This window comes from Rattus norvegicus, chromosome X, assembly GCF_036323735.1.
Source record: "Rattus norvegicus strain BN/NHsdMcwi chromosome X, GRCr8, whole genome shotgun sequence".
Lineage (NCBI taxonomy): Eukaryota > Metazoa > Chordata > Mammalia > Rodentia > Muridae > Rattus > Rattus norvegicus.
In genome coordinates this window covers 67998792-68015883 of record NC_086039.1, presented here as the reverse complement: position 1 = coordinate 68015883, position 17092 = coordinate 67998792, and the positions used below count along the sequence as shown (strand labels likewise).

General features: G+C 42.0%; 1 protein-coding gene and 1 long non-coding RNA gene across 3 annotated transcripts in view; both read left to right on the top strand.

The window, feature by feature from the left end:
- Ophn1 (oligophrenin 1) overlaps positions 1–17092 on the top strand; it is a 378262-nt gene that overhangs the window by 2334 nt on the left and 358836 nt on the right. The gene's annotated exons all lie outside the window — the stretch shown is intronic.
- The window catches only part of LOC134484064 (uncharacterized), a 59123-nt gene continuing 42035 nt past the window's right edge, over positions 5–17092 (top strand). The window contains exons 1-2 of the long non-coding RNA XR_010061397.1: positions 5–6557; positions 6985–17092. The exon at positions 6985–17092 is cut by the window's right edge and continues 42035 nt beyond it. This is a non-coding gene — a long non-coding RNA (uncharacterized LOC134484064). The remainder of the gene's footprint in view (positions 6558–6984) is intronic.

Below are 17092 nucleotides of genomic sequence, written 5' to 3'. Positions count from 1 at the left end.
GCTTCCGTGAGCTGTTTGTCTCAGTAGGTGGTTCTGGCCTTTAAACCTTTCCATACCACGGGGAGATGGGGGGCGGGGTGGAGGGGGAGAGGAAGATCTGCAGTGACTCCCAACCCAGATCTGAGTCTGGTGGATTTCTGAACATTTGCAGTGGGGTATGTAGAAATGGAAAGTGGTGAAGGCAAGTAGAACTCTGGGCCTTTCCCTTTAGTGGCCCTGACCTTGTAAGACTTAATCTGTGGCCGGGACGGAGACGAGACCCTCTAGCTGTGGAGTTAATCGTTCTTAGCAGATTCTTATTGAACCAGACAGTCTGCCCAACCTGTCAGACATGAACAACACCCTGTGCAGCACAAGCTGACTTCCGTGCTTACCAAGGAACAACCCCAGCACCCCCTGAAGAGTTGGGAACGAAGGCTAAGAACTCCAGTATAATGATTTTTGTCCTACGCTCTGGTTGTTGAAGAAAAGTAAGGGGCAATAAAAATGTACCATTCCCAAATCATTTTCTAAGGGTAATTGATTGGCTTCACATACTACTGAATTCCACTTCAGTGTGGAACAAAGGCGTGTCTAGTTCATGGACCCAGGGGCCCAGGTCCCCTGTGTATAAAATACAGGGCCTAGGGTGTGGGACTGCTGCCTGGAAAGGACATTACCTAGCTTTGCTTTTCTGTGGTCAGAGCTTCCTCACTTGTTCGACTGTTTTCCCTTCTGTGTGTATGTTTTTATTTCTACTGGTTTTCAGGAGGCTCAAAGAAAAAGAAAAAATAGTGAACATCCCCAACGAGAGTATAAGCAAGTCAACCCCCTGTGCCAAAATTCATACCCAAAAGAATGGAGGGTAACGATTAAGTAGAGCGAGGATTAATTAAGTTTTCTCTCCTTGGCTGAAATGAAAGATAACTGTGAAAGGTAAAGTCACTGTGACGGAGCTTCTCTATGTTTTGAACTTTGTTTTAAGTGGATTCGCCCTCACTTCATCCTATGTCTAGGTTGTGTTGTCCCTTGTGCCAGGCTGCTACAGCCGAGCAAGAGTGGAGGGAGACTTAGAAGCTTTGGTGCTTTGAGACCCTCTGTAAGCCAGTACTTGCCATGGAACAGTTGTAGTTTGTGGTTGTGTAATTTGCTGGTGTCTGGCCTCTTTTGGTCAGAATCCATAAACTGCTCAAGTTCCTCCAAGTTCTTCAGTTGAGTTGGATCATTTAATGTTTGGTTGTCTTGTCACCTGGTCAAGAGTACACTTACGTTAGATGGAATATTTAAAATGCTGACCCTTGCCGACTTGTAGGCTAGGCTTTTGGGTGTGTCTCCTCTTAATAGAGTTCACTGAGAGGTTGAGAATATGGAGGTTGTGTCACAGAAATAGAAACTTAAGGACTCTGCGAAAGGAAAGGGGCAACTGTTTCGGTTGTGGATTCCTCCTTACTGCAAACTGCTCGTAGTATTTGCCAGCAAAGAGAGCTCATTATGCAAGTGCTAGTTAGGAGGTGGCTTTGTGACATGTATGGCAAGGTAAAAGTATGCTTAAAATCGTCAGCTAAGTCATATCCAGGTGATTAAGTTGTGTAAGAAAACATTCAGTTCAATTAAACATTTTTGGGAAAGGCAAAATGCACCCCACCCCCAATGAAGGGGACTTAATTCAGGTCTTTGCATATGCTAGCTACACAGACAGGTCTTGGTTTTTGGAAACAGGGTCTTTAAGTGAAGAAGGTTGGGGTGGCCTTGAACTGCTGATCTTTCTGCCTTCACATCCCAAGTGATGGCTTACAAGCATGCTGGAAGAGCAAAGGTTCTGTAAGGTAAAGTAGTGGGTTTTCTGTTGAGACTATGAGTAGAAAGAGTTAGCTCTGAGGCTCAAATCTTTGCACACGGGTTGCAGGTCTGAAAGCTCTTCTAGGATAGGGTACTCTTTGATATTTGTAGTGATTTCTTTTTTATTTCAGGGTCAGTGTAGCTCAGTATAAGATGGGGAGGTATTAAAAGCAGCACAACTAACCCTTGCCTCATTGCTTTTCTTTAAGCTGCACAGGTTCTAAACACTTGAGTAGCTAGAGGCAGAGATGGAATGTTTCCTACGAATTTTACCTTGGTAATGTTTGTCCTCCACCCTCTGCTCCTTCACACTGTGACAGCTCAGTGACTTTGTTTTCAGGGTAGGTAGGGTGGGTGAAAAAACCCAGGTGTACTCCTCCTGAGTGAAGGAAAGGAGAGATGATCACACTGGGATTGGATTTAAAGACCTGGACCGCAGCCATGACTTTCCCATTTTGAGATCTGGCACAAACCATTTCAACCATGAAATGTTATTCACAAATTAAGAAAAAAAAATCTGTGAGAGAGAAATGTTAAACTGTCCCAATTTAGTAAACACAGATAACTTTATGGTAATGTACAATAATAGATTTGTACAATATTAAATTGTTGGTGGGCTGGGCATTGTAGCTCAGTAGTAAAATGTTTATCTGTACAAGGCCCCTATATTCCATCTACAATATTGGAATGTTTAAAATTGCCTTATTAATGGTAGCAATTATATTCACTTCATAGGGTAGTTGTGAGGCTCAAGAGAATTAATGGAAATGCCAAAAAAAAGTGCATTATGGCAGTATATCTTTTGGTTACTGATACATCTATCTGCTGATGAATGTATAATTTCAGTAAGGTTCAGAAAGGAAATACGTAAATAGAAGTGGTTGGAAGCACGCCTTTTCCTCGTTACCTTGCATGAAAAGGTCGCTCATCTGGGCACAGTTCAGCAATGAGATTTGTATTCATGCTCATGGACCCATCTTAGGATCTGGAACCTGGCAATAAAAGGCAGGACAATGATTGACAATTAATTTGGGTATCACATCACATGGCTAGCGTTCCTGCCAAAGCTGAGACATGGCACACTGAGCTGCAAAACTCAGCTATAATTTTCCTTGAAGTTGTAACCCCAGGTGAAACTCGATGTTAATACTTTATCCTACTGTGGTTTTGCACAGAGCTCTGGATAAGGCTTAAAGCAATAAACATGTGTGTCTGTTAGTGCATTCAATATGGTCCTGTTTGAACACCGTGCCTTTTTTTTTTTTTTTTTTTTGTGAACCGGACACAGCAAGAATTGTGTAGGAAGAGGGAAAACCAATTGAGGGATTGCCTCCCGAAGATTGTCCGTAGGCAGGTTTGTGGCAATATTTTCTTGATTGATATATAGGAGGCCCCAGCCTAAGTGACACTTCTGGGCAGTTGGTACCGGTGGAGGAAAATAAAAGCAGCCTTCCTTATCCTTTGCTTCAGTTCCTGCCTCCAGGCTTCTGTCTGGAGTTCCTACCCTCAGTGGTGGATTGTGCCTGGGAATTGTAAGCAGAAATAGTCTTTCTTCCTCAAGTTGTTCTGGTTAGCATCAGAAAGCAAACCTAAAACAAATAATTAGGTTCGTTTAAGTCAGTACTCACAGGTAAGTGATGTTCCAAAGAGAGCCAACCATTCTCTTTTGATGAGTGCTTGATCCCCCCCAAAGTGATGTATTTATAATTTTTGAGCATATGACAGTGATAAGCTAATAGAAAGTAAAGCACCATACTGTGACAGATTACAACAGTACTGCTTGCTTTTCTATGGGCCTTGACTGGCATGCTCTCTTTCTGTCTGTATCTCTCTCTCTCTCTTTCTCTCTCTCTCTCTCTCTCTCTCTCTCTCTCTCTCTCTCTCTCTGTGTGTGTGTGTGTGTGTGTGTGTGTGTGTGTGCGTGCGTGTGTGTGTTGGAATGTGTGCATGCACATGTGCTGAGTGGAGAATACAGGTTTCTTGTGCATGCTGAGCAAGCCTTCCTATTACTAATCTATATCCTCATGTCTCTTCCTTTTTTATTTTTATTTTTTTCATGTTGGCAGTTTTAGTCTTTTTGATGTTACTGCATATTTGCTCTAGGCATTGTTCAGTGAAAATGATATGGCTCATTGCTTATAGCCCCCAGAAACCTGAGACACTTAATGTAGACTATATATAGCTCATGAACCACATGCTGTTCAGTCAGTGAATACCTGTGCATATATTATGTTCTGATCTTTCTTCACATGGCTGTTGTGTACACAGAGTGAGTCACAGATGGATATTGACCTTAAGAAGTTCCAAGACTAGTAGGGGAGAGGTGGAGAGGAGAAATTACTGCTTCATAAGGTAGTAAAGTTCACAGCTTTAGAGGTGGGTGGTGGTCATGACTGGATGTGACTTTAGAGAGAGAGCTCATTTCTTGGTGGAGGACAGAGGAATCAAAGGAGGAAATAGTGTCGGAGCTTGCCAGAATTAACAGCGATTTGACTTACTAAGCTCTTCTTGTATACTGGTGATTCCGTAATTAAAAATTCTTTTTAGATGTTATACTTGATGAACAGTCTATGCCAAAAGAAAGCTTTTGCTAGGTGAGATGTAGTTTTAGCTGTCTTTTTCGAAGATTCACTGAGACATTATCAAGAATAAGGAGTTAGCACCCTCACACAGGTGTTTGTGACTTTTTATTTTTAGACAGGGTCTCAGTATGTAACTCAACTCAGGTTTACTTTGAATCTACTATGTATCTCAGACTGGCCTTGACTTCATTATCTTTCTTTGTTAGTGGCTCTAGGGCTATGATTACAGGGGTGTGTCGCCAGACTCCACTGTATTCGTGACATTTAACATGCTTTGCTTCTCTCTCTCTCTCTCTCTCTCTCTCTCTCGACAGGATTTCATTCTGTAGCCCAGGCTTGCCTGGAACATGCTAAGTAGCCCAGGCTGACTTCAAACTTGATAATCTTCCTGCTTCGGTTTCCTGAGTGCTGGGTACACAGGAATGAGCAATCACATCCAATTTTAGAGATGATCTGTGCAGCTCAGGCAGAGCTCAGGCTCAAAATTCCCCCACCTCAGCCTCCTGAGTGCTGGAATAATAGGCCTGCATCGCCATCCCATCATCCCCATCTCTATTTCTTATATATAGTTCAGGATCAATAAACCTTTGGTGTAAAGTATTATGCATATTTTAGGCTTCAAGGCCACGCATTCATTCACAGTCTACTCTGCTGAAGCAACGGTAGAGCAAGAGTCAGTGAACCAAGCATTCTGGGAAACCTCATTAACATTGAAGTGTGGTTTTCAAACCTTTTTCACACATCATGGTACTTTATTCCTTAGAATGTTCTCAGGCATTACAAATGTAGGTAGGTAGGTAGTGGTGGCATGTACCTCTGACCTGGCACTCTGGATGTACATGCAGGCAGGAGAGTGGAGAGTTCAAAGCCAACCTGAGACAACAGTGGATCATAGGGGATCCTGAGCTGTAACCCACAGATCCTGTGCCTAAAACAATATCAAAAGAGAACCTCCCTAAAAATATGAAAACAATTTTTAGTGCTTCTGGGGGAGGGTGACATATAAAAATAGTAAGCTGGGCTTGTTTTACCAGCTGCAGTTTGCAGACTGTTGGTGAAACCATTTCAATTAAGTAGACTTTTACTGGCAACGCAGCAAATGGAATTATTGGTAGGCTGGAATGACATAGCTCACGTTTACTAGTAAATAATTTTCTTTTGCTGTGCTATAAATTATGTCTGGGGGAAATCTAACAGTCTCTCCACCTTCAAAAGACCACATTTATACCCTTAGTTAATTGTTTTTGAATGTTCATTTTTCTGTTTGTATACGTGTGCGCGTGCGTGCGTGCGTGCGTGTGTGCGTGTGACAGAATCTTGCTATATAACCCATGCTGGCTTTGAAGTTGTAGCTATTTTCTTGCTGTAGCCTCCTAAATTTTGGGATGATAGGTATGTGCTATAACACCCATGTATACTGTCTTTAACTTACAAAAATGCTTTTTTTCTCTTTTTTTCAGCATTACAAATTGAACCTAGGGCCTCACACATGCTAGAGAATTGCTTTGCCACTGAGCTATGTCTCCAGCACAATCAAATGCTCTTTGTAGGCTGGATTGAATGGATTGTAGTGTCTGAGCAAAATCATCTAGATTAATTAGCCAAAAAGTCTTGGTCTCTTATATGCTAGGGAAGTGGAACATGGCCATCTTCAGGGAGGAAGGTTTTCAAGGACCAGACACTGGGAGGATTACAGTTTAATGGCAAAGGATCCTAGTCAAAGCACCCAGATACTTGGGTATGATGTGGTCAGTACAAATGCGGAAGAGTAGAGCTTCTATATAACTGTATAGCTATGTAGCTTTTACTTCTAAAATTCCATTATGTACTATAGCGTAACAATTTCAGAAGACTAATTATGGAATTCATATGCACATCAATTTTCACCAAAATATTTTAGTGTACACGACAGTATTTAAACACACACACACACACACACAAAAACAAAATTTAGTGTTTCAAAACTAAGAATAATAACATATATGTATAAAAGAGATGCCAGGACACACACATAACCATCATGCATGTGTTGTTTTGGATTAATAGAAGTCATGTTTTAAAGGATCCAAAATAGCTGGATATGGTTGCTTATACCTGTGATCCCAACACTCAGAGAAGTGGGTGGCAGGAGAATCAGGAGTTCAAGATCACCCTCAGGTATGTGGTGAGTTTGAGGCCAGCCCGTGATCCATGCATCCCTGTCTTAGAAAAAATACATAAATGAATGAATCTAGCCTGGGGTGGTGGTACAAATATATAATCTCAGTACACCTGAGGTGGAGGCAGGCATATAAAGAGTTCACGGTCATCCTTGGCTATGCATAATATGAGGCCCACCTAGGTTGCATGAGACCCTGTCTCAAGAAAAAAAAATTCAAAGATGCTGTGTTAATCCTTTCATGTTGCTGTGATAAAATATGTTGGCCAAATTAGCCTAAAAGACAATGAGTTCCTTCTAGCTATGGTGCAATCCATCCTGGTGGGCAAGTCAAGGCATCAGGAACTTGAAGTAGCAGGTCGCATTGCATTCATAGTCAGAAACAGACTGAGGAATGCTTGCTGCTGTTCATTTCCTTTTCTCCAGCTATACAGTCCTGGATCCCCCACACACGGATGCTTCTGCCTACAATTGAGATGAATCTTTCTGAACCACTTAATGGAATCAAGATAACTCACTACAGGCATGCCAGAAGTCCATCTCCCAGGGATTCTAGATTCCTTCAAGTTGGCAGTGAACACTGACCAGCACAGTTACATTCTGTACCAAATATGTTCATGAAGTTGGTAGAATGATTGTAGTATAATTTGTATAATTTTGATATTGTAGCCTTAATATTTTAAAAGAAAACTTTTTTCTCACAGTCTATGCTTTTCTTTTGTTTTGAGAGTTAATTATAGGGGGTTGGGGATTTAGCTCAGTGGTAGAGCGCTTGCTGGGCCTGGGTTTGGTCCCCAGCTCTGGAAAAAAAAAAGAGAGAGAGAGAGAGAGAGAGAGAGAGAGAGAGAGAGAGAGAGAGAGAGAGTGTTAATTATAACTGTTTTGTTTTTTCATGTACATTTAAAGACAGACATTTTACATGTTTACACCAAGGTCACCTTCTGGTACCTTTTCAGTTTATGATTTAGCAGCTTTGTGCCTGTCTATGGATTGCTTCCCTGCTACTAGCTATCTGTGTGATCTTGAGCAAATAAATCTTTGACTTTTGAGATGAATTTTCTCATTTATAGAATTAAGGAGTCTACTCAGTGACCAGGAGGGTTCCTTGTGGGTTTAACATTCTGTTTTCTGATTACTATTGCTAGGTATTTAGTGATTCTGTCAAAATCGAGCAAATTCATCTTGACCCTAAGAGAGTAGGTCATTGAAAAACAAAAACTAACGCATCTCTCATGGAGAGACAACTTGAATCGCACTGGCTTGTTTGACTGTGAACTTGTTGGATTTTTTTTTTTTTTGTGAGGGGAATTCTGCCCAGAATAACTATGATAAGGGAGTCTCTATGGAGGTTATGATACACGGGGAGGGTGATACAATATATGTTCTTAGTCAGAAAGTCACCTGTCATTATACTCAGTGCCATTGAGCATACAGAGATGTTTTAGACCCCCAGAGTAAATTGGTCAGGTTACTGCTGTGTGATTTGGGACTGCTTTTAGTGGATGTGAAGCCGTGCTCAGTGGGATTCAACGCAGCTATATTACTGTGTTCCTTAGAAGCCTTTGAAGAGTTCCTTAGAAGCCTACATTGCAGAGCAGCTGGACTGAGGTATTGTGGGAACTATGATGGCAAGTGGGACAGTTTCTGAGAGATGATGTTATCAGGGTTGGGGAAATATGCTGCCGTAGGGTACTAAAGATTTTACCTTGATTTGCCTATTAAGGAAAAATTTCCAATTGGGCTTCAGGATGGTGAAGGAAAATTATTTTCCAACATAGCCCAAACCATTTGTTTAATCTGACATCTGTTTCTCTAATCAGCACCACAGAATTTTCCTAAAAGCTCACGAGGATCTGGAAAGATACACAGTTTTCCAGGGGACTCCCCCAGAAACTTCAAGCTGATTTTTTTTCCCTAGACAGCCAGAGCTTTGTTTATACGGCTTACATCAAGTCCTAGACTTTGGGCAATGTAGAAGCAATTCAATTTGATTCAACAAAGACTTACTAGTAACCTACTGTGTACCAGTAATGCCCTAGCGATTAGGGCTATAGTGGTCAATAAGGCTGCTATAGATTATGGTCTCTTGGAGCACCCACTAAATTTCTGGCTATCTATTTTGTTAGAGTTTTGAGAAAGGGGAACAATGAGGAGCTTCTAGGTAAAATATAGTCTGTTGTATCTTTTGAGGTTCAGATTTGTGGTGGAAGGAAAAGGAAGTTGACTATGATAATGTATTATCTATTGGCAAGAAGAAGAAATGAAGAGAAAGAGTACCCACGTCAAGCAGACCTGTGTTTCACCACTTTGGTAACAGCCTTGGCAGTGAGCAAGCCATCATTAATTCTTTTTTTTCCCCTTTTGGTGTTTTGAGACAAAGTCAGACTATATAGACCAGGCTGGCGGTCAACTTTTAAAATATTTTTTCTTTTGCTTTTCTGTGTGTATGTGTGTATATGTGTATGTATGTGCACATGCACATGTGTTATACACTTGTTTGTGTGTGTATATACCTTGTTCTTTTAAATGATTACAGTTTAATTTATTTGGTGTGTATGTGTGACTGTGTGTGAGCGTGAGCAGGCCACAGTGCCATGTGACTATGACAATTTCAGGAGTCCGTTTTTCTCTTCCCACCATGTGGGGCCTGATGGCAGAACTCAGATCATCATTCCTGGCCGCTAGTGAGCATTCACTGAGCCGTCTCACTAGCCCCCACCTTGAGTTTTTGAGATAGGCTCTCCCACTGGACTTGATGCTCACCAATTTTTTTCTAGGCTGCCTGGCTGATGACTTTGAGGGGGTCTTTCTGTCTCTGACCCTTCAGATGCATGCTGCCGCACCTAGCTTTCTATGTGAGTGCCTATGCGACTGGCACTTTAATAAAAGAGACATCTCTGTAGTCCTTGGCCTCCAACTTCTGTTTCTCTTGCTTCAGATTCTAAAGTGTTGAGATTGCAAATCTATGCTGCCATAGCCTGTGCCACCATGCCCTCCTTTTCCTCCTTCTGTGTTGTACTTCCCCATTTTTTCACCCTAGAGGCAAGCAGTGATGATAATTTGTCTGTCCTTTAAAAGAGGACTCTACTTCAGAACTTCTTTCAATTTCTTCTTCCTTAGGAGTGGGTTCTATTACAGGAAAGCATTGGTCTCCCTAGGATAAGCTTTCTTCTCTACTATATCTGGGTGAGATGAGGCATCAGGGTGTATGCCTGTCATCTCAGCACTTGGGGACTGTTAAGTTTGAGGCCAACCTAGGCTACATAGTAAGATCCCAGCTTATCTAAAGAAAGTTGCCCCCGGGTGGACCGTAGACCCTGCCTAAAAGCAAGGACACTCTCCTTGCACAGACAAGGTCAAATAAAAAAAAAATCAGAACCATAGAAATCTATTGAAGGCAAAAATAGTGTGTGGTGGTTTGTTGAAGAAAAGCTGCCGAATTTCTCTAACAGCTGTGTTGCAGCCCCCATTGCTCCTCCTCAGATTTGGTAATGTTGAAAACGAAAGCTTACTGACAGTTGTAGCCCTGCAGCATCTTACAGGGTAAAAGGGGATTTTGGCTCCTCAAAAAGTCTCATGCCCAGAACGTTGCCATGTTTAATTACCTTTGAAGACAGTCCACTAGAAAAGGTTCATTCCTGGGGCTGCTTAAGGCTGCATCTAGCATAGTTGCCTTGCTAAGAACAGCACTATTTACAGGGTGTTAACGCCCCAGCTACCTGAGACTTCTGTGTTAGTCTGGGCAAGGCAGTGCTTGACCCAAAACATGAAAGCAATAATTGGGAGTTCCAACCTGTATGATATGCTGTATCATTATTCTAATTAGACAGGGCAGTGGGGCAGGGAATGTAAATAAGGATGCAGATGGGAGAAGTGCTAAAACTATCTATCTTATCATAGGCTGAGTCTCTGTACAGCAGGGGTTCTCAACTTTCCTAATGCTGCAACCATTTACTACAGTTCCTCATGTTGTGCTGACCCCCAACCATAACATTATTTTCATTGCTACTTCATAACTGTCATTGTGCTACTGTTAAGAATCATAATATAAGTATCTGTGTTTGCTGGCTTAATTACAAATATCTTTTAAAAAAATTATAGCCCCTTTACTCTGAAAATTACAAAACATCATTGAGAGCTGTGGATAAAGTAAATCAGTAAGAGGGCTAGCCTATCATGAACAAGGCTCTGGGTTTGATTTCCATTCCCACCCCTGCAAACATCACTGAAAGAGATTAAAGATCTACTGAAGGGGAAGATTCCAAGGTCTTAGATTAAAGACTAGTTTGAGATGGAAGATATGAAGGAAACATGGCTCTAGACAACAGATCTGATGCATGTATGAACTCAGAGACTCCAGCATGCACAAAGCTAAGCCACATAGGAGCCCAGTGCCAGGAGGAGAAATAGACACACACCCCTGTCCTTAAACCAGAAGCTATTTCCAATTAATAACTGTTTGGAAGGAAAAATTGGTTTTCTCTGCTGGAGTATCACTGGGCATACAAACCATAGCTAAGGACAGGTCCAGTGACCACAGTACAGGGCCAACACAAAACAGATTCAGTGGTAACTGTGTCACAGTGCTTTGTACGTGCTGTTTTATTCTTACTTTTTATTCTTTTACTTTACAGATTTTTTGCTTATATATATTATGGATTCTGATTTTGTTTTTACCGTGTGTGTGTGTGTGTGTGTGTGTGTGTGTGTATGTGTGTGTATGTGTGTGTGTGTATGTGTGCGTGTGTGTGTGTATGTGTGTGTATGTGTGTGTGTATGTGTGTGTGTGTATGTGTGTGTATGTGTGTGTGTATGTGTGTGTGTGTGTGTGTATGTGTGTGTATGTGTGTGTGTGTATGTGTGCGTGTGTGTGTATGTGTGTGTATGTGTGTGTGTGTATGTGTGTGTGTGTGTGTGTGTATGTGTGTGTATGTGTGTGTGTGTATGTGTGCGTGTGTGTGTGTGTCTTACCATCTGCCTGTGTTTCTTATGCTTTTTCTTTGGCTCTTCTCCCCCTCCCCCCCAGTTTGTTTTGTTTTGTCCTTTTCTGGTTTCTTTTTTTTGTATTTTATTTTCTTATTCCTTTTAGATGACTTTGTTTTCTAATGATAGAAAGAATGGGTGTGGATTTGGGGTGGTGGCGAAGGATCTGGGAGGAGTTGGGGGGCAACATTATCAGAATAGATTTGTAAAAGAAAAGTTGTTTTCTATTTAAAAAAAGACACTGCTCCTTTCTTTCTTTCTGCCTGTCTGTGTCTGCCTGTCTGTCTGCCTTTCTCTTTATTTTTCCGTTTTCTAAGACAAGGTTGCTCTGTGTAGCCCTATCATTCCTGGAACTCACTTTGTACATCAGGCTGGCCTCAGACTCAGAGATCTGTCTGCCTCTGCCTCCCAAGTGCTGGGAGTAAAGGCGTGCCACCACCACTGGGCTAGGAAAAGGAAAATATTTGTATGGCGGCAACAACAACAACAACAACAGCAACAACAACCAATCCAGTTAGAAACAATGGAAGTAGCAAAGCAGGGCGGTGCCCACCTGGACTCTGGAGGTTGACGCTGGAGGGCAAGAGCTCAGGGTCATTCTCAGCCACGTAGTTCATTCAAGGCTGCTCGGTTATTTGAGATTCTATCATCTAAAACAAAACGAAAGAACAATAACAGTAACAATGGCAATACAAACAAAATCGTGGCAGGCAAGAGGTGAAGGAACTTAACATTAAGCTTAACTACTGGATTTCCATCTCCAGGAGCCATGTTGGGAAAGGAGAGAACAGAGTCCTTTAAGATTCCTCTGCACCCAGGCATACACACACATAAACAAACAAACAGACAAATAATAAAAATGGAAACAAATGGTAACAAAGGCAAACAGTATGAGCAGTTGAGAGTAGTGACATGGCTCAGTAGGAAAGGGTGCTTGTTGTCAAGACGACCTGCATTGCATCTCTGGAACCCACAGAGTGGAAGGAAAGAATCTACTGCTCTGTTACTTTTGCACCCTTGGGCTTGGCTTAAAATCATTCCTTGGGGGAAATGGAAGTAAAATCCACAATAAGATATCCCACCTCATTCACTAGGATGGCTATCATAACAAGACAAAACATTATGGGAGAATTTGCAACCCTCATGTATTGTTGGATATCTAGCATGTTTTAGCTACTTGGAAAGTTTAGCTGCTGTCTTTGTCAGTTCTTCAAAGATGGTTAAGCAACTGCCCCATAAATGAACTATTTTATTCTATTACCTATTTATCTGTATCTACACCACACACACACACACACACACACACACACACACACACACACGAATTATCATCTATAATTACCAAACGTGGAAGATAACCTAAATGTCCATCAACTGAGAGGTGGATAAGTATACAGTGGAAAGCCATTTATGAAAGACTACATATTGCTTATGATTCCTTTCATATGAAATATACAGAAAGCCGATCTACTAGAGTATTAGCACGTTAGTATTGACTCAGGGTTGGAGGGTTAAAATGTATTGTGATTGCCAGTGGGTGAGGAATATCTTGTTTGGAGTGGTGAGTGTTTCTTAATTACAGTATGATGGTGGTTGTACAGCTCTGTGAGTATGCTAAAACCCACCTAGTTATACATTGGGTGGATTTTAGGGTACATAAGTAGTATCTTTGTGCTGTGTGTAAAATATACACTGACATTGTGTTTGGAAAAACAGAAGTGGTTCTCTATATCGAACTTAGACCTGCCTTCAGCGCTCCCTTGTATTAGACTTGAATGTTTGATTTGAAAGATTCACATCTGTAGCATTGACTGTATATCCAGGGAAAGGAAGTTAAGAGAGAAAATTCTCCATCAGTGACCAGGAACTGAAGCCCAATTTGGGATTAGCATGGGATTCTCTGGTTTCCAATTCCAGGCACACTCTGCAGACTTTGAAGCTGGTACTTTGCCTCAATCTGTCTGGGTGCCCTTTGTTGGGGCCAGGAGTGTGTTTATTTGAAATGACCAGTTGGAAGGGTGATACTGTATTAGTGGAAAGTTCTCCTTTATTCTTTGCCTGTATCATGACTGAGATCAGGTGTTTACCCTGTTGAGCAGTCTCACTCCACCCTAATTAGCATCTGCTGTGTTTTCTTTCCTTGTTATAGAAGAATGGTAATATATCCTAGTGGCATGCTACATGCCTTTTTTTGTCCCTTCCCTAGGAGTCTAGAGCAGCTGGTTGGGCAGTTCTAGGGGAGTCCCAGCTTCTCTGCTCAACTATCGACTTAATGCAAACAGCTGCTTTTTGAGTGGCGGGTAGTATACACTGGGAAATGTGTGGCATTACTCATGGGTGACAAATTTCTCTCCCCTCCCTACATTATTTTTGTCCTAGGGCAGCGTGGAATTTCTCACAAGTGGCCAGCAGTAGGGCCAACAGTACGATACCATATTAGGAACTTCACAAAAGGCAGTTCTTTGGGGAAAGGTTTTCATTAAGGGCTACCCAGAAGCAGGAAGGCCACACTTCAGCTTCCCAATCTCTTTCCAGAGCCAGGTTGTTGTGGAAATGCCTTTCTGTGTGAGTGGACATGTATGTACTATGCACGTGGTAATGGACAGTTGGAGACTGATGCTGAATTCACCCATCCCCGATTTGTTAAATGGGAGAGGACAGTGATGAACAGTCCTGTAGAAGGGCTTTGCAGGGGTTGGGGATTTAGCTCAGTGGTAGAGCGCTTGCCTAGGAAGCGCAAGGCCCTGGGTTCTGTCCCCAGCTCCGAAAAAAAGAACCAAAAAAAAAAAAAGTGCTTTGCAGTTGCCTCTTAACAATTTTCTTTAGAGCAGAAAAATCAGAAACAGGAGAGTTGGTAAGGCGAATCTGCAGAGTTGACATGTTGATTTTCTCTTGTCCTTGAAACACCAGTATGGCCGCCTCCTATTCAGGTGATCTGGTGAGACTGTCTCCAGAAGTGCATGCCTGAGTTCCCCAGCTCTGCGGGAGGGAGGGATGATTGTGAATGGTACTAGATGGGAAAGAAGGGGGAATGGTGTGCTAAGTGACAGGCAGCTCAGCCGGGCTTGCAGTTTCCCTGGTAGAAAGGACGGGGAGAGAAAGCTGGGGTTTCTTGGCATTTTGTTTGCCTTTCCTTTCTGAAAAACAGATGGTGTTTAACCACTTTCATTCTTTCCTTTTTATTCTTTCGAAATGAGGACCTCAGCTGTCCAGGCTGATCTCCAGTAATCCTTTCACCCGAGGAGCATCCTAATAGCTGGGATGTAGGGGCCCATTGCACCTGAGTCCCTCCCCTCCCTTCCCTTTCTTTCCCTTCCTTCCCTTCCCTTTCCTTCCCCTCCTTTACTGACGGTGTCTTACTGGGTAACCAACTCATGATTCTTCTGCTATTACAGGCCTGCATCCCCATGCCCCCCTTCCCTAGTTTTTCACCAATGGGCAGTGTCTTGCCAGAATAGACTCATATAGTGCAAAGGGCTTTTGTGATATTTCACTAAACTCTTGCATATTTCAAGTGAAGAAATGGAGGGTCAACACATATCCTAGAGCCAGTTAAGCACAGACTCAGTACTGAACCTACTATTTGTCCCGTTGCTATGCTCTGTATACCACCGTCCACAGCGCAAGTGTCTGTTCCTCACCAACCTCTGTTTGCTGAGCTGCTTTTTACTTTCAGAATTATTTTCACCTTGTGAGAGTCTCTTCGGTGCTTCTAGCCATGAATTCACCCCCAGTGTGGGCCTGCATACAACCATACATTTTACAGATCTTCTGAAATGGAGTAGGGGAAGGTTTATTAATTCTGATAAGATTAACGCTGTAGTTTTGTTTGTTTGTTTTTGTTTTAATTTTGTTGTTGATTTTTTGCATGGCAGAACCTGGTGCAGTAGATGATCAAGAGAGCTTCTCTGACCACCCTCGATCTGTAAAGGAGGAGTAAATAATTCTAATGTAGTCCAGTTAGACTTTAAGTATAACAATGTTTGTTTTGGGTAACAAGCTAAGGGGGTGTGTTTGTCTGTCTGTCTGTCTGTCTGTCTGTCTCTCTCTGTGTGTGTGTGTGTGTGTGTGTGTGTGTGATCCTGCATGTGAGTTTTGATGTAGATCAGAGTGTAAACTACCATTTGCAAAGTACTTTATAATATTCAAGGTCTTTTTCTCTAAGTGATGTTTTATTTATTCCTTGAGAATTTCATACAGTGTATTTTAACATTCTTTTCTTTGCCCCCAAGTCCTCCCAGATCCTTTCCTACTTCTTACCTACGGAAGCAAACTTCTTCCTACTAAGTTCATTTCACATGTATTCTTTTACTTAATCTGTGAAGGAAGTGTTAGTACCTGCACTTCATTGATGGGGAAGCCAATGCTTTACGAACTTTAGTGTGCTTTTAGGATTGCTGCATTAGTCAGTATTGGGTTGGTTGGTTTTTTTTTTTTTTTTTTTTTTCATTTCCACAGTGTACAAACTGTTAAGTGTTTGGGGCTAACATATATTAGTTGAAATCAGTTATATCTTTAGATGGACTTGTGGCTGTACTGATGCCACATATAACAATAAAAATAAGAACATCATGATGTTGGAATGTAGCTCGGTGTTGGAGCACATGCCTAGCCTGCATGAGGCCCTGCGTGTTTTCACCAGCACCACACAAAGCTTACTTTCTTTATAGTATTTTTCAGTTTAGTGGAGTTTCACCTGCCATCTCACAACCCCATGAGTTAATCAGGCAGGACATTATGTTGTTGCACAGGTAAAGTAACCCAGACCACGAAAAAGGCCCCGTTTTATTGTTGATGAAATTGAAGTTTAGTCATTTGTTCAGAGTTACTCAAGGCAGCAGTCTGGGCTGTAAACTCTAATCTGAATTCGGAAGACTTTAATTTTTTTTCCTGCTAGGTCACCCAGTGTTAGGAGTCAGCTGTCATGTCTTGTTAGAATCTGTGAAATCTTTGTCTCTGCCTTGTATAATACAAGTTCTTATTACAGTTGCTTGATTCTCCCAGGTCTCTCTGACCTTCCTTCACACTCAGTATTTTGCTTCTCCTGCCCAGACTTGTCATACCATCATACCGTCATACCTCATACCGTCTCCTTACTTGGCTTCTGCACTTCCAGCAGTCCCATCAGGGTCTTATGCTGTCAGCTCCCCCTTGCTGCAAGACTCTAGGAAGCCCTTTCAGGTGCCTTGCCTTACTGTGCTTTGGTTTTTCATTTGCTCTCTTAGCCAACCAACAATTTATCTACTCCACTTCAAAGAGTGATTTCAAGCCAGTCTTTTAGATCACAGGACAGGCAGCTTCCATTCAAAGAGGTCATAAGTAGCTGCAAGGATAGAGGGCTTTGGGGCTATTCCTTTGCTCCCTCTTACCCATGTGCCTTTAATCAGTTCCTGCTTCCTTGGCAGTAGGGGGATAATTGGCATGGTTTTGTAGCAGTGGTCCATTATAGGGATTTCCAGTGCAATAGGCAGCTTTGTGCTAGCTAGCCTATGCCTGGCATCATTACTGAAGCAATTGTTGCTTTTGGGTCAGGTCTAACAAGTCCAGCAAG